At 42.8% G+C, this 27,001-nt stretch overlaps 1 long non-coding RNA gene across 1 annotated transcript in view; it reads right to left on the bottom strand.

Annotated features, from left to right (window-relative positions):
- Positions 1 to 8,242: 8,242 nt before the first annotated feature.
- LOC146830843 (uncharacterized) overlaps positions 8,243 to 27,001 on the bottom strand; it is an 84,501-nt gene continuing 65,742 nt past the window's right edge. The window contains exons 2-3 of the long non-coding RNA XR_014961200.1: positions 13,851 to 14,017; positions 8,243 to 8,346 (exon numbers count right to left, since the gene is read on the bottom strand). This is a non-coding gene — a long non-coding RNA (uncharacterized LOC146830843). The remainder of the gene's footprint in view (positions 8,347 to 13,850; positions 14,018 to 27,001) is intronic.

Below are 27,001 nucleotides of genomic sequence, written 5' to 3'. Positions count from 1 at the left end.
AGGTTGCCTTGAGCGCGGGCACTCCTTACTATTTGCCCAATGGCCTACTTTACCACACCTGTAGCAATTACCTTTTGAATTCCAGCCACCATTGTTTTCCTTCTGATCTCTTTTGGCACCTTTCACCACTAGTACACTTTCACTATCACTCGTTATTTCATTAACCTTTGTCTTCCCTTCGCAATCTTGTTTAATTTCACTGACACACTTCATCATGTGCTCAACTTGTTTAGCAACATTAAATACATCCCCCAGAGGTGGGTCATCTTTCAGCCAAGGCTCCTCGCATACTCTTTCTATCTTACACGTTAATAGAAACTGATCTCTTATTCTTTCACATGCCCCCCCGAATTTGCAACTCGCGGCCAGTTTTCTTAACTCAGACACAAATGCTTCTACTGTTTCGCACTCTTTCTGGCCTCTTTTCCCAGAATGGTAACGTCCATGTTGGTGCTGATTTTTGGCAAGAAATGAATGTCTCGCTTTTTTGAACTTATTTCATAATCGTATAAACCTCTGGCATCATTAGCATTCAAGTCAGGGAGATGTTCTAGAATGTCTTGTCCTTCAGCCCCTAGGTAGTGAAAAAACAATGCTACTTTCCTTTCCAGACCTAGATTTGGACCATGTACCACAGCATAGTTTTGGAAAACCTTTTTCCACTTGAACCACTTCAGAGTAGGCTCCCCTGGTGTAACCAAGAAGAATGGTGGAGGTGTAACATTCTGCATGTTTTGTATTTGTGGATAAATGTTTAAATATTAAATTATAAGCTCCCTTCCTTCAATGTCCCTTAGTTCTCAACACCACCCCACAGAGACAGATCCACACGCCCAACCAAAATGGACAACGAAAATCAAATACTTTGAACATGAAAGGACTGCAGCAATGAAACAACATAAAAAGAATGAATTTCCACTAGATGACGTCGTTGTTCAATTGCTGTACTGTAAAAGTGTTAGCATATTCTTCGTTAAGTTATGAATTAGAGTATGGGTTCTATCCACCATCCGACCCCTTGGCTGGCAGAAATGGTATAAATTGCCTAAACACAATGTCAAGTGGATGTAGATTCCACCAGGAAAACGAGTATAGAAGAGTGACGAAAATGCGTGCTCCTAAATGTGCAGGTTTAACACCATAAGTTCAAAAATACTCTTTAGCTTCCAGCAAAACTCGCTGTGCCAGTCAGTGGGACTGGCTAAATCTTCAGCGGAGCTTGTGGGAATCCTTGGTGAACCGGAAAGATGCACAGCTGTGCCAGTCAGTGTGACCAACACTCCCACGATGCGATGTATAGTGTGAATTACGCCTCACTGATGACACAAAAGAAATGCTGAGCCAGTCAGCGTGACCGGCCAATACTTTCTCCACACAACTGCTATTTGAGCACAAGGTGAAAATGAAATTGAATGTTTACGAGTCCACAAAACTCAGTTTCCTGTTAGGTGTAGTCTCTATTTTCATCCAAAAAAAAAAACCAGGCAGAACAGTTATCTGCGACCAGCGGTAGTAAGAGCCCGGTTTCAAAGCTCCTTTCTCCTCAGAATGCTCTCTCCACTCCACACGGAGCTGTGACCGAAAACCCAATTAGCAGTGAGCCACCAGCTGAAGAGAAAAACTACAGCCGCACTCCAAAAAGGTGCTGAAGTGAAAAGTTGGTTCACTAGAGTAGCTCAGAGGCAAAAGGAGAGCGTAACACCACAAAAGACAACCCTGTTACTGTGCATGAAACTCCACACGGCATACGTGTTTTCCTAGTAGTGCTGATTTTAAATACGGTGACAATTCAAATCAAAAGTTAGTGCAAGGGTAAGAACTACATCCAGTCTCACAGCAACGGGTGGCACTATTTGTTTAACAGTGCCGCTGCCCGCAACCAGCCTTAAAACGCCACTTTGCACTAGGGTATTGCTCCAGGTACCACAGCCCTCAGCCTGCCTTCCACACTGCAGTCTAAAGTCAAAATTCACAGTATAGCTGCCTCAGACAGCCACACAACCAGCAGGGGCTCCTTTGTTATTACTCATGGCACGCAGCCTCCCTATCTAAAGAGATCAAAGTTCCTTGCGTGTTGAGGCCCAGATCTGCTGTCACAGAAACGCTCCTGTATCCCATCCTCGTCGCCAGTGTAGAATCTAAATGAAGTGGGTTCAAAAGGGCAAGAAGATCACAGGAAATGAGGTTTATCTTTAAGTAAGCTTTAATAAGCTTAACAGCAATTGACCTCAGCCACAGCTCACACCGCCGGTGCACGCTGTCTCCACGCAGGGAGCTCGACTTCGAACCTTCGGTGCGGCAACATTCTACAGCATGTCAAAGAGGGTAGGAACAATAAGTTCAAGAGGGGAGGGGTGCGGCACAGGGAAGGTCGTTCCCCCCAACAGACGATATCACACTGACCCTCATGACTTTACAATCTAAAGTGGCAGCTATTTAGGAAAAAAGCCCCTCATCTCAAGAAGAGGACAAGGAAGCAGCAGAATCCTCCAGATTTTCTTGGCGAAAAAAAGGTACCAGATACTACTACTGGTACCTCTGCTCCCTCCCTCTGAATCTTCAATAGCAATTGAGATATCATAGGAAAAAGAAGAATAGCATAAAGGAGCAGCTGAGTCCACTGAATAGACAACACATCCTCTCCCCCTGCTCCAGGAGTTGGAATTTGTGGACAGAGCCTCTCAATTAGAAAGTTTTCATGAAAGGCACACAGGTTCATGTGAGGTTCCTTGGATCTGTGGCTTATCTCCTTGAATACTATGGGGATTAGACACAGATCTCGAAATGTTACAAAGTTCCTGCTCAAGGAATCCATGTGGACATTGTTCTTTCCTCTGATATACTTGGCTGAAAGAGAGAGGGGGCATAGCTCCACCCCAGCTCCTTTCTCCATTGCTCTCAGATTCAGAGACAATGATCTTGATTCATCTTGCATGGTAACATATGCCATCGCCACTTTGCCAGGACATGATGATGTTTGTGAATTTCCTGAAAGTAGTTTAAAGTTTTCCAGTTTGCTGTCAGCTACCTCGAGATTGATGATTACTGTTGTTGTTTCATGTACCATTTTCCTGAACTGTTTCATTCAATGACGTTGCCCCCCAACCTGTCAGACTGGCATCTGTTGTCAACATATAAGGAGGATGGATCCTGAGAGGGAATCCCCTGGACGATGATGATGTAGACAGCCACCATAGAATTGAATTTAAATCTGTTTTGTTACTGGGATTTTCTTGTCATTCCATTGAAGAGGGTCTCCAATACGTTGAAAGATGAATTACTACCGGTCAGTGGTGTAGTCTTGTACAAAGAACAAACACAGGAGACCATGTGAACTTGAACCCTCCTTCTGTGTCTTACGGTTGTTTCCCTCTGCTTTAGGAGATAACATAGGGTTTCTCTGAGTCTTGCTGTTCTGTACTCATGGACACAGAATTTACCATCATTTGTGCTGAAATTACCTGCAATAAAAATTATTTCCTGTGCTGGATTCAGCTGACACTTTCCATAGTTCAAAATCAGGCTTTGACGTCTCGGATAATCCTCCATTATTTTCACCCCTTCAATGTGCTTTACTTTGTTTAGGCTACATGAAGACAGTTTTCCAAGTACAGAAAAACATGGAGACTTTTCAGGTGAAGGGAGGCGATTAATGGGGCCATAATTTTTATGAAGGCTATTGGGACCGAATTGATTTCAAATGGCAGCACCTGAAGCTGATAGTGGACCTCGAAAATGCAGACTCTATGAAACCTTTGATGTTCTTCCACAATCGGGATACAGCAATAGGCATGCATCAGCTCTAGTGTTACTGTATAGGCCCATGGAGGAATTCTGCAAGATCTCCATCTTGAAATGACTGTTCCTTAAGTATCCGGCACATTGAGGTCTCAGTCATGATTATGGGTGGACTATGCAATATGCCATTACCTAGGTGGGCAGCCCACTCCCATATCCACTCCTACTGCCTGTTTTTTGGCCTGTCATGTCATGTCATGGAATCTGCCTCATATGTAATGACTGGAACGGGACATAGGACACAAGGATAGAATCATCAAAAAAAGCTTTCTTTTAACCACCTATTCATTTATATAGTGGTAGAAAAGTATTCAAGTCAGACTCTGAGATTTGCCATGTGACATTTAAAGTGGGAGAAGATGCTAAGTCCCAGCCTGGTCAAGTGAAAGATTTCAGACAGTGTAAAATGAAGTAGTTACGCCCTTGGATCAGCCCAGTGGGTGCTATTGGTGAAGAGAATAGATGAGATTAAAAATATTACAAACCGAATATGACTGTGGGATTCTCAGAGAAACGGTCTTTCCCAGTTGGTAGTCAGGCTCTTCCTTGGAGCACAGATTTACAAGTGGAAGTAGGTTGAAATAAAAGTATGTGCATGCAAGCAACTACTGGCTCCCAGATGAATTCATTGGTCTCTCCTAGATGGATTTTTTGTGCGCGGGCAAAGTCCCCAGAGTGACCACTGTTCAAAGTGGTGTCTAGGAGTGTTGAACTACAATCTCGCTGGACTCCAGGAGGTGCGCTGTTACAAAGCACACCGTACTTCTGGAGAGAGATATTTTTTTATGAGATTTGCTTTAAGAAAGGTTTTGATTGTAAGTTCCAAGACTTTGTGCTGAAAACTGAATTGTTTTCTGATAAACAACTCCTATTTACATGATGATCCTCAAACGTTTAATGGGGAAATACATACCTGATCCTGCAAATGAAAAACCCACATATGATAAAAAGTTGCTGGCCACAAAAGATATATTTGAAAAATACTGTGCAGACCGCCATGGCATAGATCAAACCGTTCTATAGTGGCAGGATGGCGCAATATACTATAGTACATTTTTGAGTCCATCCATACTAGCAGGAATGGAGTCCGGAAGGAGAGTAACTGAATGATAAAGCATTATTTACTATTTGTGTCATAATACTTACAGAATTGAATGATATATGTTGTTGAAAAAAGTGGTGTTCTAAATGTGTCCAGGCAGTGTTAGCATTGGTCACGATGGGTTTGTGCTTGTCAGTTGTATTGATGCTGTTTGTTTGTCATTATTGTTGTAATGAAACATCAATGTAGTGTGAAGATGCAGCAAACGTCCAGCTGAGGTTTATACATCTCTGATATGCTTCATACTTTGGTGAACATACTCTCCCCACAGGATGCTGTTTAGATGTTTCAATTTCCCTGGCCTTCGGTGGTGGCTAGTATGGTTTTGATAATCTGAGTCTTGTGGGTTGAGGTTGGAGGTTTCATGTTTATTTATGCAATGATCTCAGGCTTCCTGGTGATCGCAGTGGTCCAAGCATGTATCTTCTTACAGGGCTAGACCACAGGAATGCACTAGAACTGAGCCTTACAAATTGTTAGCATCTCTTTAACATAGCAGTGCAGGATGAGAGCATTCCACATGCGGCGTCACAAAACAACCACCAAACATAAAATGAATGAGTACATTGCACTTCAAAGGACTATAACCAAAGCCATGTACCTTGGGATCCAAGAGGCCTCGTTTAGTAAACACACAGAACACAAAGTGTCGAGCCAGTGTTTCAAACTTTGAAGGACAATTGTGTGCATAGCCTCAGTGGTTGGGAATATGGTCAATCATCGGATCAAAGACTCAAGTTGGATTCATCTGTAGAACCACAAACTGCTTGCAATCCCAGTAAAAAAGATACTACTATTCATCTGCTTGAGCATGTCTCTCCATCTCGAACACTCCCCTTGGACTGTGCAAATCATTTGAATGCTGCACCTACTTTTTCATGCTCTTATATGCAATACATTTCCAAGAACATTCTATGAGGCTATTGTTGCCCTTTCTTGTAGTTAAGCACAGGAAAATTGTTTACATGTTTTTAGGTGGTTTTGCTTAAGGTGATGAATTTAGAATGTATTCTCTATGAACAACGTTGTTTTAAATTATGGCTAAAGGTAGACAAGTGACTTTCTCTGAAGTACTATCACCGAAGACAGGAAAGAATGTTCGGTTTTTCCACATTCAAGCGTGTAGCTTTGTCTTTTCATGAGATACTTTTGACCTTTAAAACACGCATTCGTTAAATTATTTTTAAATAAAAATTCTATTGGGAGCATATTGCCACCACGCCTAAGTGGCAGCATATTTCCTTTCTATCTTCTTTTTATTTTTGTTATGCTTGCAATAAATTATAAAACATTATTCATCTCAACAGTTAGTTTTACAAGGACAGGCGTATTGGCTTTGCCAATGCCCATTTTTCAAGATATTTTGATTTCGTTGAAATGATATAGAGGAAGAAAGAAGATGCCCATTCCAAGTTCCCACGCCCTTACCTAACATAAATACTCCTGATTTATTATTACATGAATGTAATAACATCGCCAAGTGTAACTAGAAAAATACAAATCAAGTATGTTATTGGTACATTCAGCTTCATATACAGGTTGTAAATATATGGGGTCCCCTTGGCCAACAACAAAAGGTATTTTTGCTCCTTGTATTAGCACACATCTCTATCTCTCTCTCTCTCTCTCTCTCTCTCTCTCTCTCTCTCTCTCTCTCTCTCTCTTGGGCGAACCCTTGATGCAAGTCACAATTTGCAAATGGATGGAGAAATCTTAATGGATCAGGATCCTTCAATGATAATAGTTTAAAAGATCCAGGAGTAATGAAAAATGAAACTTTATGATTTAAAGTAAATAGAAGAGATTTGATATTCCAAATATCAGCATGGAAACCAGGCAGCCAAATTATGTCTCAACCTTTGCAAACAGGTGCACAGCACATCTTCCCTTAAATGCCAGGATAAAGGCAAAGGTGTTTTGAGGAGTCTATAAAGTGCACTGAGGCAAAGGGACTCTGCATACCTGCCAAAATCTCAGACATTATTGAACCCAGCCAGAGACCTCCACTCAATGTTTCCCCATTAGTTCAGCCAATAAACTTTCAGAAGGATGAAATAGGGAGACAATTCACTGAAGGACTCGAACTCTGGGACACGATCAGCCCATAAGACTCATGTTATTGTAAGAGGCACAATATGGAATCTGCAGCAAGGAGCTTATTTGCTTGCTATTTCCTGAGAATGTGGATTTGGCACATCTTGTTATTATAATTGTTCACAGCTTGATAGGCAAGCTTTCATCACCTGGCTCTGCTTCTCGTGGGCATACAAATTATTCAATTTAAAGACAAAATCAATCAACCCTCCATGGCCAAGGTGACTGGTACTTAGGCACCATGACTGCAAGATTTCTTTCCCCTTACCAGCCCACATCATTTCATTTTCAAGAGCAGGTTAATTATCTACAAAGCATCATGACCAGCACCCCACCTCTCTGGCTGACAAAATCATCCTCTCCAGTGTGTCTCAGTTAACCCACAACCCAGTGACCATCAGACTGGGGACAAAGAGAAGCAAAAAGGATAAAAACTGAACACAGACCTTCTTCCTCTCAAAACCCAGGATCTGAAATGATATCCCTGCCCCCTAAACCTTCTTCAATTTAGAAAACAGGTGAAATCACACCGCTACAAAGAATAAAACATCTAGATGTCATAGAAAGTCCCACTTTCTAAAAACTAATTCGAATCCCCCCCACCCTCAGAAATTCTCTATGACTACATTGCTTGCCTTTACATTTGTACTGCAGTCCTGTGTGCCTGTCTAGGACTGTGTTATATAAATGACATCTACATACATACATACCTTGCATTGTTTTGCGTCTGACATTTCCTGATGCTTATTTTTAAAGTCAGTAAATTATAGCAATAACCTCACTTAGGTTCTAGTCTCTCTCCACTGGGTTGTTCTCAAGGCCAGACACCCTCCTCTTCAACTCCAAGGTCGCCCTGAAAAGTTTGTACTAATCTTCTCCAGTAATGTTGAGACTGCTATTCAGTGCATTTATTCATAGAGAGTATGGTTTTCAGACATTATTAGTTTCTAGTAAGTCTCCCAATTACTCTAAAGTAAAAGAACAAGATGTCATGGAAACAACCACCGTTTAAGACATTATGGTGAGGGTTGCCTGCCAGCCTCCTTTAAACCTTTAGATGTTGATTGTCTTTCACATGCTCAGCATCCATAATTGGTGCCAATGATGATTCACTGCATGCAGGCTGATATCGGTCATGGGAAGAATACTTGATTGCAATAGGAATTCATGGTGAATCCTCTCAAGGGGTGACACCACAGCAGGGAGGTTGCCACCAAGTCCTGAGAAACCTACAGGGAGGGTCAGTGGGTAGTTTTAGTGTAGAAGGCAGGCCTGGTGTAGATAAACATGTAGAGCAGACAATCAGGAATATCCCAAGGTCACCGATGACAGGAATAACAAGCTGCTGCACTCTGAAAAGGCAAAGAAAGAATGGGAAATATTTGACACAAAGGTGCTGTTACAAATGTAAGAACAAACAGGTAAAAAATGGTGTCATATTCCACAGTGCCTACCTGGAAATATTCCACAAGGCTAGAAGCCACACCAATCTGGACAGAAACAAGGCATTCTGAGTCTCTGTAGTTTTGCATGCCTTAGTAGTGTAAATGTTTAAATGTTCACAACGTTCATATGGAAGCACTGATTTGGCTTGACTAGTCATATTAGGGCACGTTTTCCTTCATGTTTTTGTCTTTTTCCACTAGTAAAACAGACCCACCTTCCCCAACAGCTCTGCTGTTGTAACCTTCAGCCCTCGCCAGTCCTCTGAAGAAGCGATCTGCACTGTGTCACACAATCCAACTGACAACAAAATGGCAACCTGTAGATGCCCCACAATATCTGCTTAAAAAAATAATAAAGTGACTGTCGCCCAGCAAGATCAAGAACACACATCTTCAGAGTGGTGGTTAGCACAAGCTGATGGTTAGTGCCTAGCCTTCTGATCAATCCAGGTCCCAGTTAGCACTTCAATCATCGTCTTGCATCTTAAATCGGAGCAGATGGGGTACAGTAGATGCATTTGACTATCTCCAAGGCCAATCCTGTCTCTCAGTCCAGACCCACCTCAAACTGCTGCTGGATTGAGAGAAGCCCAAAGGTAGTAAACGTAATACTTACTTTTTCCTACTACTCCTCCTGGAGTATACACCATCAACCAGGACTCTCCAGTCAGAGGTTTCTTGGCCTTCCCCTTGTCCTCTTCTCTTTTGGGTTCCAGGTGAAGGCTTGTCTGGTGGTATTTGATGTGGACTTGTGGACAGGTGACCTATCCATTCCCAGTGTCTTTTCATGATTTTTTCATGAGCAGGGAGTTGGAACGTTTACTGCCATAGGTAATTGTTGGTGATGGTCTTTGGCCAGCAGATTTGGAGGATTTTCCTCAGACAGTTGTTGATTAAGGTCACAGCTTTGTTGGTGGTGGTCACTGTTGTCCTCCAAGTTTCTGCTCCATACACAAAGACTGATTTTATGTTGGTGTTAAAAAGCCTGATCTTAGTTTGCATTGTTAGGTCCTTGGAGCTCCAGATCTTCTTTAGCTGAATGAAGCCAGCCCTTGCTTTGCCAATTCTTGACTTGACATCGGCATCTGTGCAGCCCTGCTTGGCTATGGCACTGCCCAGGTGGGTGAAGGCCTCAACCTCTTCCAGTGAATCACCTGCAAGAGTGACTGCAGTTGTTCTGGCCATGTGTTAGCCTTCGGGATCTTGGGTTTTCCCCTGTAGATATTGAGGCCAAGTTCTAATGATGTGGCTGCCACTTTGTTGGTCTTCTCTTGCATCTGCAGATGGGTATGGGAGAGTAGGGCCAGGTTGTCTGCAAAGTTCAGGTCATTGTACTGCAACCAAGGTGTCCACTGGTTCCCATTTCTTGTCCTTGATGTAGATGTCTTCATGATCCAGTCTCTGGCCGGCAGGAAGAGAAATGGGGAGAGCAAACAACCCTGGCAGACTCCGATCCTCACTTTGAAGGCTTCAGTGAGCTGTCCTTCAAGGACTATCTTGCAGGTAATTCTCTCGTAAGAGATCCTGATGATTTTTACAAGTTTATCTGGCACACTCTAGTGGTGGGGGGATTTCAAAGGTCTCCTTATCCATGCTGTCAAATGCTTTCTCATAGTTTATGAAGTTGTCATAGAGGGGGGAGTTAATTTCCATTGGCTGCTCAATGATGCGCAGTGTTGAAATCTGATTTGTGCAGGATCTATCTTCTCGACAGCCAGCTTGCCGGTCTCGTAACGGAGCATTAACTTGTTCCTTCATTCTGTTCCGGACGACTCTGTGGAACACTTTGCCTGGGGTTGATAGAAGAGTTATCCCTCTATAGTTTGCACAGTTACTCAAGCCACCTTTCTTGGGGCTCTTAATCAGATATCCCTCATTCCAGTCTGATGGCACCATTTCCTCTTCCCAGATCCTCCCAAACAGGGGGTAGGACATGTCAAAGCTGTTTCAATGTCTGCCTTCAGTGCCTCTGAAGGAATGTTGTCAGGTTCTGCTGCCTTCCCATTTCTCAGTTGTTTGATGGCTTGCCACATTTCTTCCTTGGTTGGTCTGCTGCAGTCAATTGGCAAGTCTTTGTCAGCTGGCTGTATGTTCGGTGGAAACTGTGGCCAGGGCTGGTTCAGCAGTTCTTCACAGTGCTCCACCCATCTTCATTGTTGGCCTTCGTTACCCATGACTGTCTTCTTAGCATTGTCTTTAACAGGTTTTTCTGACTTGCTATATCTGTAGGAGAGCTTTCTTGTTATGTCATAGAGTTCTTTCAAGTTTTCATGGCTTGCTACTTCCTGGGTGTCTGTGGCAAGGCCATAGATGAATCTTCACTTGTCTGCTCTTAAGCTTCTCTTTGCTTCCTTGTCGGTTTTGGACTATTCGCCTTGAGCTTTTGCTTATTCTGCTCTTGCTTGGTTGGTGTTGACTGCAGCTTTCTTTTCCCTTCTCACTTGTATCTTGGGACCCAGCACCTCCTAGCAGGTTGATGTCACTGTTTCTTTGATCTTCTCCCTGTAGCTTTCTACTGGGTCTCTGTCATCCTCTATTTCTTGCAGGACTTGAAACGTGCTACTGAGGGTGACTGAGGATTCACTCTGTTTATGCGCATCTTTGAGGAGGGTGGTCACGACAAGGTGATGGTCTGATGCAAAGTTCACTCCTCTCATCACTCTCACATCATTTACGATCCTTCAGAATATTTTTGCAGTGCAGACATGGTTGATTTGATTCTCTATTGAATGGCCTGGTGACATCCATCCTGCCTTGTATATTGTTTTGTATGGCAATACACTATCACCTATCACCAGACTGTTCAGGGGACAGAGATTTGCAAGCCTTCCACCATTTTCGTTTATTTCACCAATGACGTTTTCGTACCCAGTGTTGTCGCTTCCAATTTTGGCATTGAGGTCCCCCATCAGTATGGTGATGTCTCTCTCAAGGTATTTCTCCAGGATGGACTGGAGTCTGTTGTAAAACTTTTCTTTCTCCTCTTCTTTGCTGTTATTTGTAGGTGCATAGCACTGGATAACATTCATGTGATCCTGTTTTTCTTTGTGCCGAAGGTCGCTGTGATGATTTTGGGACTATGGGCTTTCCCATCCAATCAGAGCTCTGTTGGCTGCTGGCGTTAGCATTAGTGTTACTCCGTGAGTATGTGGGCATTCTCTTCCTTGTGTCCAGAAACTGCAGCATTCCTCCTGTAGTCAGTTCTTTCTGTCTGGATTGTGTCCATTTGGTCTCGCTGATGCCAAGCAAGGCAAAGTCGTATTTTTTCATCTCTGTTGCTACTTGGGCTGTCTTGTCTATCTCGTACATGGTCCTCATGTTCTATGTCCCAATGGGGATGGTCTCGGTCAAAAGCAGGCCTAATGACTTTTTGGCTTCCAGGGATCTCCGGCTTACACCAAAGGTATGATAGCTCTCCGTGAAGGGCGGGATATCTTTTGGTCATTTCTGTAGCTGTTTTTTTTTACATGGTGGCTTAGCTATCCCCACGAATAACAGTCCTCCTTTTGCAACTGGGCTTGAGGCCAGCCAAATGTAGTAATCATTAGGCTTAAGGATTTTCACCATCTGTCAAGGGCTGCTAAAAAGAACAACTGATCAGTTCCCTGGCTGGCCACTCTCCTAATGCAAACAATGTATATCAGAGAATGGAAAGTCTATTGTTCTGGAATTATTCAGTAATTCAAGTAGGCCAACGCTATAAGAGCTGTGTGCCAGTAAAGACCAGACCTTAACCTCTTCCATGCTCATGACGTCTCCCGGCCGTCATGAGTCACGATGGGCGTGTGCGGACGACGGCCGGGAGACGCCATGACCACGCCCGCGATCGGAATGTCAGCACTGCGGGAGCACTGCGGCGGAATTTGCGCCGCAGCGAAGAGGTTAATACAGAGGATCAAAGTTTGATGTTACTTATCATTTTGAATTATTTAGCTATGGCTCATGTCCAAGTAAATTGGTAATAGGGGTGCGCTTATGGCTATTTTAGAAAAGAGGTTAATGAATTAAATGACTTTCTCTCATCTGGCTGACAAGAGCTTTTAGGAAAATGATGATTTGTCTCAGGAGCGGGCATGGCAGTATTGGTTTGGCAAAAGTTACATGTTCTACTATGCTAATGATTATATATATATCCAGAATCCAATTTTAGAGCGATCTCATAATTTTGGATTTCTAGACTGCATTACACTCAACCAAATAAAAAAGTATACTCAGATAAAAAAAAAAGGCTTAGGGTCATGTATGTAGGTTTTGACCAATGTTAGGGTAGTTCTGGAGTGTCAATTAATGGCTGAAGAGGACAACTGGTACTGCTCTGCCTTCAAGGTTCTGGAGGTATTCGTTGCAATCTGTCTCTCAAAGAAAAATGAACGATGCTGGGATTTTAAATTTACACTTGATCTGGCAAAAAGCTGAATACGATGAAACTCATTAAAGGTTCACATTTTGTGTATTATTTGGAAAAATCTTCTTTAAAAGATTTGATAATATTTCAGAGAGGTTTATCCACATATGTATCTATCTATTGCTCAGTCATCAGTCTTTTGCTCAATCAGTCTATCGATCTACATATCTATCATTATGAACTCATTTATTTATAAGGAGTTTTATAAAATTATAAAATAACACATAATGCCTAATCACCACATAATTGCCCTAGTACAGTCAGAGATCCTGATAGCTTCAAGCAGAGGATAGTGTCCTGAGGGACCAGTGTATGAACTCCTACTCGCAAACCAGTATGTACAATTTGCATACACAATGGATTGCAAATAGTTGTGTAATTTGCCATGCAGCCTACGTACTAACTGGTTGCATCTCAAATTAACTACTTACAAGGTGTGCAGACTGACATGCCTAATGAATAATAATTATTGCAGTCTCCTGTTATTGTCTGGAAATGCAGGGATGGTGTATTTCAAGGGACAACAAACCTCCACTTTTGTGAAGATTCGTCATACTGCCCCAAACTTATTGGCAACATAAAAACACTTTTCCTATAGAAACTAGGTCCTAACTATATCTACCTACTGGCAACCACCAGTAGGTAATGTATGTGTGTAAATAAATAAATAACCTGACCTTCTCCGGAGTCCTCATGGTGTCCGTTCCACTCAGCACCTAGATACCTCCGGGTAATTGTCGCTCTTTAGAAATTCTATTTCATTCATTTCATTTATTTCATGTAGATAGATAGATAGATAGATAGATAGATAGATAGATAGATAGATAGATAGATAGATAGATAGATAGATAGATAGATAGATAGATAGATAGATAGATAGATAGATAGATAGATAGATAGATAGATAGATAGATAGATAGATAGATAGATAATCAAAATGGTTAGGTGACATTATATGTAAAGGTGAACAATACTTTAAGATAGTAATGTAACCTGCTAGCCTCACCTAGAAAATAAATTGGTGAACAGTTTCAAAAACCTCAAGACCCTTTTGCAGCAATGTTACCAGACGAGCAGATAGCCATGGTCCGCCGAGGAAAAAGACATGTGCAACAAAGTAACAAGTCTCGTGAGGTAAGTAGAAAGCAGCGTGTTAGCCTGTACGGGAGCCCACTGTGGACAAAAAAGAGAAGCTGGCTCAGTGTGTGCAGTCACAAAAAGGTATGTTTCATTCCAAAAGAGAGCAAATTTGTTTCTTCAAAAAATATAGAAAAAGAAGCAAAGTTACTCAACAATGAAGAATTCAAGTATAAATGAACGATAAAAAATCCTTTCACATAACAAGAATATTATAATGAAAAAAGAAATGTGCTTATAATCAGTGGTGGCCGCTTTTTACCGGGGGTGGTGAGCCGGGGGAGTAGGAGGGGGTGTAAATTAATGTAATAAAAATAAAACACTTACCTTCAGGCCAGCCACCCGGCCGGCCACCGCCTCTCGGTCCACTCGCCACCGCAGCCTTTTGCTTCTGGGAAGCAGGAACCTGGAAGTACCCAGGCTCCTGACTCCCCTAGCCAATCACATTGGTCTGAGCACCGTGGTTCGGCGCTCAGATGGGGAATGGGGGGTTGGGCATGTTCTGCGCCCAGGCTGTAAAGCAGCCTGGGTGCAGAATATGCAAAGTGTGCATGACTGTTATCGTCCGCCTGAAAGGGCCGACCAAACAGTTATGCGCACTTTAGAAGGGGCAACCACTCCTCCTCCTGGCCCCCGCCCTCTCAGTCCAACCCGCCCACACCAGGAAACGGAAAACGAAAATGATAATAACGCTGGTTATTATCATTTTACTTTTCCTTTAACTACTGCTCGCTGAGCAGTGGGGTGACGCTCCTCCGCCTTAGTGGAGGAGCCGCCCCTGCGTGTAATACTTATCTTTAGTCGTGCAGCAAAGAGGAGGACGCTTTGCAGATCTGCACAGATGGTTATGTACAGAGCATTAGTTATTAACTGTGTCCTTTGTGGTGTTATTGGACTGCTAGAATCGTGACCTAGTCTTAATTATGATAGGTTTCATGGTTCTTCAACCATGTTCTGAACATTACCATTTGCTTTTTTTGCTGGTAAAGTTAACAGTACAGAAGCTAAGTCATAATTGGGCCTTCAGTCTTGTAGTAGAATGTATGCCTATATCCATAAAAAAACATCTATGACAATACGATACCTGTACCCCAACTGTTCCCATGATCCCATACCCTCAAAGTCAAGCATTTATGCTGCCTTACAATTTGTGATAGAATGAGGGTCAGTGTCCAAAGCTCTCATAAGAAAGCCAAAGCCGGTGCTTTTAAATCTCGGTCACCTAATACCAAGGCTGCACCGTCTAGAATCGACCTCATGGCTCTTTGATCCACCATCAGACACTCTCTACCAGTTTATCTCACTCGGTCAAGTTCCTGCTTTCCCCCTTTGTACTGTTTTTATTTCCATCTTTCTCTTCTTACTTCTTCCCCCTTTGCGTATTTTTCCGTCTCTTACTCTGGGTGAAAGTCCGATGAGGGAAAATAAATTCCTGTCCCCAAAAATGAGTGCAGGTGGGTCCCACAGCTCACACTAAACACTGCTAACAAGGCTTGTCCACATGCATAGGTGTCTATATGGTATGAGTAGAGTTGCATGTGCACATGTGCTATATGTGGAACTTAGATACACAAAAATAAGATGTGTTCAATTCCAGATTGACAAAATCAGTCTTTGTGGAATTTTGTGATTAGGCTTACATTAGGGGAGATGTAAGGGTCATTTTTTATACAGGCACTGCACAATGCACTGCAGAAACATAAATTGAAATGAATGTGGATATTCCTAAACATTTCAAATAGTTTTCCACAATGGAAACCAACATAAGTATTCTCCGCTGAAAGGATGGGGAAGGGAGGGAAACACAAAGTTCAGTTTTAGTTCCATTTTTTCTTGCAAGTGTGGTAATGTCCAGCAGTATAGTGTTATGCATAAAGGGTAATCTGATCAAGCGATAAACCATGAAGGTGGTCAAACAAACAAATTCTTCAAGAACAAAACTGGTCCATGTCCAAGTACAATGAGATGGCTCTGTTTTTCCAAATACATGTATGTCGTTTGTACTTGGAGTGCTCGTAATGAAGATGGTTGATAGTGTTATCTATTTTTTCAAGTGCACATTCTGAAGTTTATATATATATATTTTTTACATTTTTCCAAGATATGTATGCTCTGTGCTGATTGCTGCCAACCTGAATTTCGCTCTGTAGTTCAGCACGCACTTTTTTGCTGTGGCTTTTGGCTTGGGTCTCACCATATCAGAATTGGTGCTTTGTGTTAGTTTATTAGTTTCCTTTCAGAAGTTTATGTTGGCTTCCCATTAGGTTCTGATATGACATTTTCTTTCCAATATTTCCATAAACTCTTTTAGTCAGAGGAAAACGTTTTTTTTCTTTTTCTGGCCAACGTTTATTCCAGAATGGTAAGGTGAAACTATTGAAGGTGAATGTAATTACACAGTAGGGTATTTTTATCTAGGAGTTTGTGACCTCTTTCTGTTTATTTATTGATGTATTTATTTTTTATTTGTACTTTTACAGAGACCGGACTAGACCTGAATGAGTGGTAGAGAACTTTACACAGGAATAGTTAGATCCATAGGATCTTCAGGTTTGTTAGATTACATGCTGTCGATGTTTTAAGTTTTACCCACGCAAAATAGGTAATTAATTATTAATATTTCAGGTTGGGAAAAAACTGTATGGGGAATGAACCACCCATGGCCATGGAGCTGCCACCAATCCTGCCCAGAATTACCGGCTACCCATATTGTCGGAGACAAAGAACTCTGGAATTCACTTTTGGAATTTATTATTCGCACCCTGGGAAAAACTACAGTGGTGTCGGGGTCATTAGTTATTTGCTTTACAAAAACAAACTCCCAATTTGGAATTTGGTTCTGATAAATTAAAGGTTTTGTGAATAACTGGTGACAGCCATTCAGCAAACAGGTGGAACCACCATTAAAGCAGTTCCTCTGAAGGGATGACGGGTCACCAGCCAAAACCCAAATCAGACATTAATTTTAAAATGTGCAAGTATTACACATAGCACAGTTGTATACCAGTACTGTGATGTGTAATGCTCCAAAATTCCACTTGGATTTTGGACTGCAGTAGGGTTCAGATTAAGGCAATGGCTGTGGTTTATTGATGTTTGAGTTGAATAAACCTTTAGCTGGAACTTCATTTATTCACATGTGCTGAACACCACATAATTTGGTGACGAACGCGGGATGCTTTGCGGTCACTCAACATCAAGCCAAGAAGGAATCAGATGCGGTATAGTTTCAAGCGGCTAACATTAGTTTAGCTTAGCACAATAGCTGTTTGTTTTTGGAGACGCAGTGTGTGTTCCTCCAGTGCTGAAGTCTTCGAGAATTAAAGAGACTGCATGCTGATCGGAGCTGGTGCGATCAGTGGGGGAGGCAAGAGCGGAAACGCATTTGCGTTCCACTGCAGCTGCACCCAAGACTGTGCCTCATCGTCTCTAGAGACAAGGGCGGTCACGGCGCAGCAAGGTCAAGTTTCCATAAAAAGAAGTCCATTTGCTGCAAGGAGCATCATATGAGCAAACACCACTCACTGCGGAAAACAAACCGAAGGCAAGGGTGCACGCATAGCCACCATTTTAAGAGGTTTGGAAGACTCTCATAGGAGTATTGAGAGTTCTCGTCATTTCCAGGATATTTTCACTTTGAATGACAATTAATAAAGAAATTTCGGTGATTGGCACACCATTTACAGCATACTTGTAAGCAAGCTTGTTGTCGTCTCTCTGCCTCAGCTTGCTATTAATATCATATTTTGGGAAGAATCTTCAGGGACCTGTCAGGAGTTATGTTATGGTTTGAAGCACAACTTTTTTTTTGCCAGCAGTCTACATTTTACAGGTATTCGAATTTCCTTCTATAGGACTGAAGAGTCTCACAGCATGCAGGTGGCAATTTCGTGAGCATTTATTTTTTGACATTCAAAGTAAAAAAAAAAAAAAAGGAAGCACTGGTGTAATTTTAATGTTCACTATACGTAAACAGTTGCTTTTACATAAGTTGGCTGGGTTAGTGTTCAGCTGATAAGTGCGCAGGAGTTGACAGTTTGCGGAGACTCACTCAAAGTCTTTGAACACTTTTAGAGAAAATGCAGAACATGACACAGCCACCATTTTGTTTGGCTAATCCAGGTGAACTGACAATCAAGTGGCAGAAGTCTAAAAAAAATTTGGGAATTACACAAAGGTTTGCGGAACAAATTTGAGTGCTGGGCGCAAGCACTCTTTATTGCTTCACTGTTTAGGTGGAGAAGGTCAAGAAGTTCTCGAGAATTTGCCGGTACTTAGTGATGCAGATCAGAGGGCATTGAATGAATATGAAATATGTATGTTATAATTAGATCAGCATTATCTGCCACATGTCTGTACCATTGTGGAGAGATATTATTTTAGTTTGTGAGAGCAAAGGAAAGATGAATCAGTGGAAGATTTTGTAACTGGGTTGAGGAAGTTAGTGGCCAGTGGCAAATTTGGTGGGGCTATAGAAGAGAGAATAGGAGACCAATTTGTGTTGAAATGTGCACATGATAAAATTAGAGAAGATTTGAGGTTGAAAGATGAGCCACCTTTGGATGAGGTGTTAGCAATTGCAAAACGGGTTTCAACATATGATGAAATATGTAGATAAGTTGAGCAATGCTAAGAACAAATTGAAGGAAACAGATGCAAATGTTAAGGAAGTAATTTGTCAAGTCAAGAGCAAGAATTCCTCAGATTTAGAAAGTAAGAGAACAACATGTGTGCCTGATAACAGAATCACCTACTTTCGATGTGGTGGGTTAGATCATTGAGTGAGTGCAACATTCAGTCCCGCGTTACAGGTCATTTGCAGTACTTGCGGGAGGAAAGGCCATTTTGCAAAATGTTGTAAAAGTAAAGTTAAAAGAAGAGATCAGCCTCAGGTTAAAGAGATTGTGTGTCAGGTGGATGAAGGAAAAGCCAAGCAACCGTCTCATACTGTTATGATCAACAAAATAGAACTTGAAATTAAATTTGATTCCTGTTCGCACCTGACTATGATTAACAAGGTTACATTTGATGTTTTCTTTAGCCGATAGAGTGAAGCTACTCATGGTATATATTTCACCTGTAGGGTATGGAGGTTTGCCGATAAACATGCTCGGGTATTTCGCAGCATGTTTTGAACTGAGTGGAAGGATCACTGCTGGGAAGGTGTATGTTGTCAAGAAGGGGGAACGCATTATTAGGGTGGTCACATCAGTGCTTGCTAGGTGTTATGCTGAATCTGAATGCTGAGACACAGGTTCAAGAGCAAGAAGTAGACGAGACATTGGCAGTTCTGGATGAGAAGTTTGTGGACGTGTATCAACATAAGTTGGGGTGTCTTAAAGGGTATAATCATCACATAAAGTTGAAAGAGTGTGCGGTCTGAGTTGTCGCCAAAGTGAGGAGGATACCCCTGAACGAACAGGTTGGTGTGCAGAAAGAGATTGATCGTCTGATTGAGATGGGTATTATTGAATCAGCTGAGGCAATGGAGTGGTTGGCTCTGATTGTTGTTGCCAAGAAATCCAAAGGTGAGATTCGCTTGTGTATTGATTTGCATGCTCTTAATAGGGAGGTGGTTGTGGATAAGTTTCCTTTACCTAACATTGATGAGATTATTAGCACGTTGGCAGGTGCTAGATATTTCTCCACTTTAGATTTAGCTTTCGCTTACAATCAGGTGGAGCTAGATGAATCAACACAGGAACTGACAGCGTTTATCACACCTATGGGAGCATTTAAATTCTTGTGAATGCCTTGTGGCCTAGTCTTAGTGGCCTCGCTCAGTCCAATGTGGCTGAATAATGTCCAATGAGCTAAAACAGTTACCTGGTGTAAAGTGCTATCAGGATGATTTGTTAATTTAGAGTAGCACAAAAAGGGAACATCATTCAAGGGTGTGTACAGTGTTCGAAAGGTTGAAGAAAGCTGGATTAACGTTGAGAAAGAAAAAGTGTCAATTCTGTGCAGAAGAAGCCAATTACCTGGGTCATTGCATCACAGGACAAGGTGTATTTCCCAAAAAAATAGTTAGTTGACACCATAGTGAGGTTACAGGAACCCGGTCACAAAGAAGAGTTAGTATCCTTTTTGGGGATGGTTGAGTATTACTGTAAGTTCATACCAAGTTATGCAGACAAGACTCAAAGTATCAGGAAGTTAATTGGGAAAATTGTGAGTTTTGAATGGAGTTCTGAGTGTGACAAAGAATTCAATTCAGTCAAGGAAGATTTGAAGAAAGCACCCTGTTTGCAGAAATTTGTACCAGGGGTGGAAACACATATCATGACTGATGCGAGTGCTAAGGGCATTGGGGCAGTGTAACTACAGGACAGAAATGGTGTGGAACATTTAATAGCTTGTGCTTCCATGTGTTTGAGAGGTTCAGAGTTAAAATACTCTGTTATAGAGAAGGAGGCTATGGCAATCTATTGGGTATTGAGAAAGTACAGGAATTTGATTTGGTGCATGAAGGTTAATGTGCTTTCATATCATAAGCCATTGAAAGAAATGTTTTCAAAAAAAGGATTGGATTCCATTTTGTCTCGAATTAGGAAATAGATCATATCACTTCAAGATTATGATTTTTCAGTTGACTATATTCATGGTGTGATAAATTGCTCTGCAGATTGTTTGTCGCGTTTGGTGCATGCAGGGGTGGTTGACCAAGAAGAGGGAAAAGATGTGGATGATGTAGTAAATGTGTGTGAGGTAACATTGGGGGAGATTGAAGAGGTAGAATGGAAGAGCGGGATAAACAAGGATATGGAAATTTAAAAAGTAATTGAGTTGTTGTTATTGGGAAAAAAACAAGCATCTTCAAAAACCTTGGTCAATGGTTTGTGAAGAATTGTCAGTTATGGATGGTGTACTTGTTCGTGGAACAAAACTTGTACCACTGTTTGGGGTGCAGAAGAAACTACTTGATTTTGCACATGATGGCCAACTAGGAATTGTTCAGACGAAAGTGAGGTTAAGGATGCAGTACTGATGGCCAGGTATGGCTAAAGAAGTAGAAAGGATGGTGAGAGATTGCATTCAATGTTGTGTGAGTGATAAGATTTTGAAAAATAAACAAATGCCCATGGTCTTCAGAAAGTCCTGAAACATCCCTGGGATGAAATTGCCATAGATATAGTGGGACCCTTGCATGGTGAGAGTGACACACCTTATTTGATAGTTGTGTTAGATTTATGCTCAAGATGTATTGAAGTAAGCTCTGTTAGAGATATTTCATCAGCAACAGTGATAAAAGTTTTGGAGATACTTAAAAGAGAAAGTTCTGCTCAACAGTAATACAGACATGTTTTAAAGGTTGTGGGAGAATTCATAAAATGAGTTCAGTCTATCTCCCAGAAACCAATGGAGCTGTGGAAAGGGTGAATACAAGTCTCAAAGAGAGGATTCAATTAGCTAGGGCAAGCAATTTAAATTGAAAATCTGTCCTGCAAGATAGGATAACAGCATATTGCATGTCTCCTCACTCAACGACAGGGAGATCTCCTTTTGAATAGTTCAAAGGTATTGCAGGCAACTCAAAGTTGGATCCAGGATGGATGGTGTGGAATAAAGGGTTGAAGAACAATGATGTTGGTGATTGGAGGTGTAAATAACTTAGACAACAAAAGATTAGGAAGCAGTATTTTGATGCAAGGAAATGTGTTCTAGCTAATTGTGTGGCTGTGGGTGACTATGTCAGAATAAGGGCACCCGTAGGATGCCAACCAAGGTCAAAATATACGAAAGTGAGAAGGGTTGTTATTATTCAAAAATGCTGTGGAGACTGATTATGGGAGAAATTGGAATAAAAGCAGGGTTGTGGTAGTTAAATCCAATTCAGATGCTGAGTTTATGCAAAATGGTTGTGTTAGCAATCAGTATTCTGGTAATGGTGGTGATTTACCACGTTTAGTGTCATATGGCCTTTTAGGCTCTGCCAGGGTTTGGAGCTAGAGAGTGTGTAAACAACCTTTGTATATGAAAGATTATGTCTGTTAGATGTAATTTTGACGATATTATATGCTACATGATGCTTGTATGTTTATTACTACATTTCTGTTTGTTTCCCTTTATTTTTATATCATATTTGGGAACTTTTCATTAAGAGATGTCTGTTTGTTCTTCTCGGATTTTCACCCATTACTTCATTATTTTAGATTACTTTTGTATGTTTTTTTTTTATTTTTTTTTTATTAGCATTTGAAAAGTATACAAGGTTAATACAACCAGAACATTGTGGTCACAATACAACAGCATCCATCATCCGTTTTGTGCATTCTTAATCAACGGCCCTTCCCACCCTCCGAAACATCACTGCATTTAAAACACTCATTTAATTCCCCTGGTACTTCTGCAGGTATTGAGTCAAGTAATTCCAGTAGTCACGTGGTTTCGATCTGGTAGGCAATTCTTCTTCATACGTTTTTAGTGTGTATTTACAATACGTTAAATCAGCAATCCAGTCTTTCAGCTTTGGTGTCCCCGCCATTCCAGCAGAGCGACACCCTCCGTTTGGCCAAGTGCAAAGAAATCACGGAAAATTTGCGCTTTTGAGCCTTCACCCCGGGCCAGTAGACCCAGTAAGCATGTGCGAACATTGCAGCCTACCTCACCCCCAATCATATCCCCCAGCACCTGTGTCACCTGCGTCCAATATTCCGCAACCGCCCCACAGGACCATGCTAAGTGAAGAAAGTCTGCTCCTTCCTCATTGCAGCGTTCACATCTAGAGTCCACTCACAGCCCATATTTGTGTAATCTAGCAGGTGTATAATACGTCTGGTGTAGATATTTGAAGTGGATAATGCGCAGATTGCCATTAGGTGTCAGCATACTAGTCAGTGTGCAAGCCACAGCCCAGTCTCCCTCAGTTAGAGGGACCTCCAGATGGCAACTCCATTTGCCCATAGCTTTATATGTGTTTGCCGCAATGTCGCCTTGTAATTTAGCATAGAGCGTGGACACCAAACTTGTAGCCTTAGGTGTGGTTATTATCCACTGCAAAGCGGCCAGCACCGGCGGTTCATCCGGGTATGTCGGGTACAGTTTTTTAATGGCATGTTGTATCCTGTGGTAATTAAATTGGAACAGTAGCGTCTGGTTACTAATAAATGTCATATTTTCAAGCGTTTTGAAACTACCATTTTCATAAAGATCCCCCAGAGTGTCGATGCCGACCTGTCGCAGTAATACGACCCCCACCTCTTCTTGGGTGACCGAAATCTCCGGATGCCAGTGTAACCGGAGCGCCGGAGCATATAACGGCAATTTATTAGCTCTTTTGCCCATAAGATGCCAGGCTTTGTTCGTGGCATCGATCGTGTTGATGTCACTCTTATGTAATGGTGGTCTGCGATGTGTTATAACTGCTTCCAGCGGGATCGGTAGAGCGTCCCCTTCTTCAATTGCAGTATGTGTCAAATATGGGACTTTGTGATACCAGTAATGCGCGTATTGCGCTTGCGCACAAAGGTAGTACAGATAAAAATCGGGAACTCCGAAACCCCCCTGGCTATATGGCAATGTAAGCGTCTGCAGATCAACACGAGCCGTTTTTCCCGCCCAGATTAGCTGGAGGACCAGCGAGGTGATGCGTCGAAACACCTCTGTAGGGGGTTGGATGGGTATGTTATTGAAAAGGTATAATAACTTGGGCAGCAGCACCATTTTAACAATGGCAATGCGGTCTGCCAGAGACAGCGGTAGCTGAATCCACCTTCGCACTTTCCCCTCCAATGCATCGATTGCCCTCCCATAATTAGTCCTAATGACGATGTCAGGATCACGGTGATACCACACACCCAAATACTTCACCGGTTCAGTCTGCCATTCCTAGGGGTACTCCATGGGGTGGGGCTGTGTGCTGTCCGTCAAGGGAATAATCACGGATTTAGCCCAGTTTATATTTATACCTGAGTGGTATGCAAATTTGATATATTTCCTTAGCAATGGGTTCAGATTTTCCCCTGGGTCCCTCACATATAACAACATATCATCAGCATATAGTGATATGTGCAGCGGCCTTTGCGGAAATTGAAGGGCTGAGTAATGATGTCCCTGCCTAATTTTACATGCTAGCGGCTCTAGCGCTAAAGCAAATAATAGTGGGGATAAAGGGCACCCCTGTTTAGTTCCCCTGCGGATATCGATGGGCTCCGAGATATATTTATTCACCCGGACTCGCGCCACCGGTGCATCATACAGCAAGTGTATCCATTGGAGAAACATGGGCGGAAAGCCCATCCTCTGCAGCACTGTATCCAGATATGGCCATTCTAACGAATCAAAGGCCTTGGCCGCGTCTAGAAACACCGCCGCAGCCTTGGTCGTGGGTGTCAGGTAGTGTGACAATGCAAATAAAGTCTGCGTATTGTGTGCAGTGGATCGCGATGGGATGAACCCAGATTGATCAGGCAAAATCAGCATAGACATTAAAGGGTTCAGCCGAGCAGCAAGTAGTTAGGCCAGTATTTTATTGTCCACATTTATAAGAGACAGGTGTCTGTATGGGTCGCATAACTCTGGATCTTTTTGCGGTTTAAGCAGGGCTAGTAGGAGTGCCTCACGCAGAGTTGGCGGCAGGCTCTGCTGTTCGTGGGCATTACCATACATCTCCACCAGGCGAGGTGCTAACTGATCCACAAAGGCCTTATAGAATTTGCACGTAAACCCATCTGGACCCGGGGCTTTACCATTTGGTAATGTTTTAATCACTTCCGTGACCTCTTCTACCGTGATGGGCAGGGACAAATACTCCCTATGCGTGTCCGACAGCCACGCTATCACCATGTCTTCGAGATAGTCCATTATTTCGTCCGGGTCCGCTGTAGGTCTGGAGGCGTATGTTTCACTATACGTACTCACGAACTCACTTAATATGTCCTGTGCGCCAAATCGTTTGTCTCCCTCTTTGTTGCGCACCACAGAAATGTTCTGCGGTGCACGACCTTCACATATCTTAGCTGCCAATTGTCTGCCCGATCTACCCCCCTCTCCGTAAGCCCTCGCTGCCTGCCTCTTCACCGTGTATTTGATTTCATCTTCCGCATAGTTTTGATACTCAGATAGTGTTGTTCTAATGTCTCCCAGTATTTTAGGATCGAGCGTTCTCTCATAGTCCCCCTCTAGCAGTCTCAGTTTGTCTTCCCTTGTCGTTAGTTGTTGCCTTATATCTTTTAGGATACCAGCGTTCGTGCTTATACAAACGCAGCGGATCGTCGCTTTAAAAGCCTCCCACAGTATGCCGGGATCTTTCATAGTAGGGACATTGTGATCAAAGTATTCCTGTATAGCCTGCGCAATAGTGTCAACATACAGTGAATCTGAGAGAGCTTTTGCGTTAAATCTCCAACTGAAGGGAGGTGGTATGTAGTGTGGGAATTCCATGGACAGGAGCACTGGATTATGATCAGACAGTGTTCGTGGTAAATGTCGAACCTCCCTAGTTCATAGGGCAATGTCCCCAGACACTAACCAGTAGTCGATGCGGGACCAGCTGCCGTGTGCCGCCGATGCATGCGTGGCCTCCCTCCCCTCAGGATTTCTACGTCTCCAAATATCAATAAGCCCCCTATCAACCATTACATCTTACAGTACATTTAGCGCCCGTCTGTGAGGCTCAGTCGTCGACCCAGATCTGTCTAGGTCATCCTGTAACGCTATATTGAAATCTCCACCCCAAATCAAATGCGCAGCCTGGATGTCCCTCAACTTGCCCCACAGAAAATGGTAAAATTGCGGATCGTCTACATTTGGCCCATATGTGCTCACAATGGCCAATCTTTGCCCCCGCAGCACACCTGTAACAATCACAAAGCACCCCAATTCATCTGCCACAGTATTTTCTATCTGAAACTGTAGTCCCCTTTTAACCAGTATTAACACCCCTCTAGCATAGGATGAGTACAGAGATTGATGCACCGACTCAGCCCATCGTCGCCCCACGCCAGTCTTATGTGTCGGCGCACAGTGCGTCTCTTGTATTAGCGCAATATCTATGTGCAGCCTATCGAGGTACGCAAGTGTCTGTCTGATTTTTTTGGGGTTGTTAAGCCCCCTCACATTCCACGTCAGTAATTTGAGGCATCCCGCCCCTATCCCTGCTGCCACCATTTATGAATAATGCTAGTAAAGTATACCCAACACAGGCATTCGGTTAGTGTGTTCCAGTGACTATCTGAGCGCGGAGTGACCTCATTGTTCCTCAGCATAATTAATCGGACTTCAGCGATGCATCTTATGCACTGCGACCAACAAATCAACTTTCCAACTCCTTTCCCCCTCCCCCCACCCACTTCAGCACCCCAATCATGCCAAAGACACATCCCACAACAATAAACTAACATAAGTTAACGGAGTTCGGGGATCACCCGCTTGGGGGGATCACCCAGAGCACACAACTCCATCCAACTAAATGGATGTGGACGGGAATACAATATGAGTCAGAGCTTGTAGTTCACCATACCAGTGTAGTTAGCGTACTGTCATAGAGCATATCTCACAGTGATCATGTTATCAAATGTTTTCAGCCTCTCCCTTGCAATTCACCTTCGCCTATCCGGAGGACAACACCTCAGCAACATCCCCGCAACCAGCCCCGCGGCTCCCTCTGCAGCAGAGGACTGTCGCCAGCGTGCGGCCCATCACCCTCAGTAGCCTGTCCATCATCGCGCAGTTCCTCAGTCCCAGCAGAGCCACACACAGGACCGCAAAGCTAGCCAATAGTGCAGTCTCGAGTTTGTGGTGCATTACTCCTTAAACAATAAGCATCAAACCACAGGTCCGATGTCCATGCGATCTGTACGCACTTTAGGTTGCCCTAGCTTAGCAGCCGGAGCACACTAGCATCAGAGTACACATCACTTGTACTTACAGTCCATAGCAGCTCCGAAAGGGCCCACAGTCAATGTTAGAAAGCGATGCAGTGTTCCGACGGCTCTGGGGTCTGCCTAGGTCCAACACCTTACCAAGTGTAGTCATCGTTGCAGCCACGCACACCTCGCTATGCCGCCTTTCGAATTCCGC

The sequence above is a fragment of the Triturus cristatus genome, chromosome 5_1 (genome assembly GCF_964204655.1).
Source record: "Triturus cristatus chromosome 5_1, aTriCri1.1, whole genome shotgun sequence".
In the NCBI taxonomy this organism is placed as follows: Eukaryota; Metazoa; Chordata; class Amphibia; order Caudata; family Salamandridae; genus Triturus; species Triturus cristatus.
Note: the sequence above shows the minus strand (reverse complement) of the source record. Positions and strands in the feature narration are given on the sequence as shown.